Source organism: Urocitellus parryii, chromosome 6 (genome assembly GCF_045843805.1).
Source record: "Urocitellus parryii isolate mUroPar1 chromosome 6, mUroPar1.hap1, whole genome shotgun sequence".
Classification (NCBI taxonomy): Eukaryota; Metazoa; Chordata; class Mammalia; order Rodentia; family Sciuridae; genus Urocitellus; species Urocitellus parryii.
In genome coordinates, this window is record NC_135536.1 from 100,756,114 (window position 1) to 100,759,994 (window position 3,881).

The window sequence follows — 3,881 nt, forward strand, 5'->3', positions numbered from 1 at the left end:
GTGCCACCTCCTTTGATCTTGACAATACCCTGCGAAGTGGGCAGAGAGAGCTTTATGGTTTTACAGAGCTAGAAACTGAGGTGTGAGAGACAAAGTGATTTGAAGACTGAAGACAGTTATTAAGCACCAAAGTTCAGAAGGCAAGCTCTGATTCCCAGTCCTATATTTCTTACTGTCTCTCCACCTGGCAGCTATTCATCCTGTCTCTGGTTTCCCTGTGTAACATGGTTTTTTCCTGTTTGTGTAGCTCCTCAACAAACCTCGTAGTGCTAAGTCCTATTGCCATGTTTCTTTTCCCACACTTCTCATGGTGACAGCCTTACACCTTCCTGCACACTATCTAACAAGCTGTCTCTCCTTTGGTCATCTGCAGCACATCTCCACACCTATCTTGTACAGCAAAAGCCCTATGTCAGCCGGGAAGTCAAAGCCCGGGCTTAGAGCTGTGTACTTGCAGTGGGTTGGCAATAATGGTCCAGATAGTGAGAGTTTTCAAGATGTTTGCAAGGTCAGCCCCTTAAAGTGTGACTACCATGCCAATCAGTCCACACATCTGTAGAATAGCTGACTGCAGATATGTTTATTGTTGCCTCAGTTCTATATTGATGCCATTAGAAATATGGTACAAAGGCACCTGGCATGGTAGTTCATACCTAAAACTCCACCTGCTAGGGAGGCTGAGGCAAGAGGATAGCAAGTTTGAGGCCAGCCGGGCAACTTAGTAAGACTCTGTCTCAAAATTTAAATTAAAAAGGGCTGGGATGTATCTTAGTGGTAGACTGTTAGCCTAGCATACATGAGGCCCTGGGTTTTATCCCACCAATAGATAATAGATAGATAGATTAGATAGATAGATAGATAGATAGATAGATAGATAGATAGATAGATTGATAGAGATAATAGATCAGTATATGTAGAAGGAAAAATCATGCTCTGTGTGTGTGTGTGCGTGTGTGCATGTGTACCTTTTGTTCTTGCCTCTCTTGTGACAGTCTCCATCTCACATGGCTTCAGCAGCATACTGTAAATATATATTAATATACATGTTCTTATTCTTAAAGGTCTCAATTTGCAAAGCTCACTCTTCTGTACTCCTGTGGCCAAATCTGAAAAGCTCCACTTCTCAAGGTTTGTAGAGACCACAGACTCTATTCTGGATAAGGGTAAGCATCTGGACCAGAAGGTTCCACTTTTTCAGACCCCTGATTCTCTTTCTTTCACAGTCTACCTAGGGGAAGGGGAAGAAGACAGGGAAGAAGAATGGGGATAAACATACAGCCTGAACTGGCACCATCTGGGGACATTTCTCACATGACTCAGGTAAGCAGACAGGCACTGCTGCTCCTTTTTACAGATGAGGAAACAGAGATTTAATAACTTAGCCAAGATCACACAGCACATAGCTAGAGCCCGGGGATCCAAACTCAGGTTTGGTTCTCTCCAAAGCCTGTGCTTCTTTAACCACCCCAGGCTTTTCACACATGTCTAAAGACCACATTGAAGAGGGTGATTATGTCACCAATTATTAGTTATAACCTCTGCTAGGTTGACCTGTAACAGCAGTTCTCAAAACAGGGAACAGTTTTGCCCCCAGGGACATTTGGTAATATCTAGAAAGTTTCTGGGTCACCAAAACCATGAGAGGTGTTATGGTCTCTGGTGGGTAGAGGCCAGGGATGCTCCTGACTATCATATGATACATGGGACAATCCCACAACATAGAATTACCCAGACCAAAATGTCAGTAGTGCTCAGGTTGAGAAACCCTATAAGCTTCAGTCCCAATGTTGAAAAGCCATTGGCTTTACTTCATTTCTTTAACACATTTTGTTTGATTATTGTTTGTTTGTTTTGCTGCTACATTTCCATAAAACTGACCATACCTTTGCTAATAGTAATTATAACAGTTAACATTTATTGAACACTTACTATGTGACAGATATCAACCTTTTAATTATTTAATCCTGTGAAATTAATTCTCAGAGATAGGTATTGCTATTTTCCCTCTCCTCTACAGATAAGGAAAACTGAGACCTAGAAAACTTATTACTCAATGAGAAGCAGATAGAATTGGGATTCAAAAAAGGCAAAAGTTGATTCCGAAGCCATTATTTTTATTAACCATGCTATTACTACTGCATACACAATTTCTCTAGCCTTCTCTTGTCTCCGTAAAATAATTTAATGTTTTCCAAATCCTAACAATTCATATACCACCTTCATAATCTTTTCTATATCACATACTCTCAATGTTATTGTGTACTTACTGTTTTTCTTTAAACCTACTTGCACTTTTTATATAGACTCATTCTAAACAAGAATATCTGTGAAAACATATATGAGGTAGACCATGCAAAGTGACCTCTGAAAACCTTTTAAAGCTCTCTTTTGCCTTAAATTGAGCCCAAATGCTTTAATAATACATAATTTCCAGGACACTGATGGCATCACAAAGGTGCTGTGCCAGCCTTGGACTATAGGAGTGGGTCCAGGTTTTGTAGACTCTGAAGTTTCTATGGTTTAGTGGGATTCTGAAGAGAGATGTAAAATTATGAAACCAATTTTGCTGATTGCTACTCCTAGGCCTTTGGAAGGGACTCATGCAGGTGTGGGTTGCTGGAACATATGCTTTATCAGTCACAGGAAATTGCCTTTGCTAGAATTCCAGTTACATAAAAACATGCTCCTACCCCTAGGTGTTCGGGCCACTTCCTGTGCTACCTTCATGTTATTTCCTACACCACCAGAGACAATATGATCCCCTTTATGAAATAGTGACCCAGGGGCTTCCTCATGTTCCTCCTAATGGAGGAACTGTTAAAGTGACTTTAACAGTAGAGACTCTGATAAAGTGACCTTGGGTACAAAGCCCAACATGGCTTCATTAGGGATTTAATCTAAGGCTCAAAAAAATTTAGAGTAAAAAACAGATAAACACACCTCACCCTGATGGAACTCCAAAGCTCCATCCACATGAAGATGGAAGGCTGTTAGAGAAATGGTTAACCACTCAGCAACAAGAAAGAGAGTAAGGGGCTGGGGTTGTAGCTCAGTGGTAGAGCGCTTGATTCACACATGTGAGGTGCTGGGTTCGATCCTCAGCACCACATAAAAATTTAAAAAAATAAAGATTTTTTTTAAAAAGAGTGAAAAGATAGATATTGGTGAGGAACCAAATAAATCAAATGTCTAAAAGAATCAGGAATTAGAGGCAGCAGATACTGCTCCAGAGAGGACCAAAAATATTCCTATTACTGGGGCTGGGGCTCAGTGGTAGAGCGCTCACCTAGTACTTGCGAGGCCCTGGGTTCAATCCTCAGCTCCACATAAAAATAAATAAATAAATAAATAAATAAATAAATAAATAAATAAATAAATAAATAAAAAGTACTGTGTCCAACTACAACTGAAAAATAAATATTAAAAAAGTTGGAAGACTGCTTTAAACTCTATATGAGCAGTTAGTAGCCCCACGCCCAGTCTCAGTCACCCCAAAAATTCTTCTTATGACTAAACCATTAAGCATGAAGGTGCCATAAAGAACTTTTTAAGTATGTAAAGCACCAAATCATGTCTGATATGATCATAGCTATATATTCATATAAAATTATATAAAAATATACATGAAAAATTCAATTATTGAAAGGACATACAATATCTTAATTCGCTTCCTATATTCCTTCTCTCAGCTACTAGAATATAGGATAAAGCTTTTGAAACAAAATTCATGAAGAATTATAGGTGTTTTCTTCTCTCTCACTGCCTTGTCCTTCCCCAAGGGGATAAGCATGAGCTGCTACTGAGCAGTGTGAAGAGCATCATAGGGGAAATGTCCTTAGAGAAAAGACCCTTTGGTTCATGGCTAGATCTTCCAGCTACAC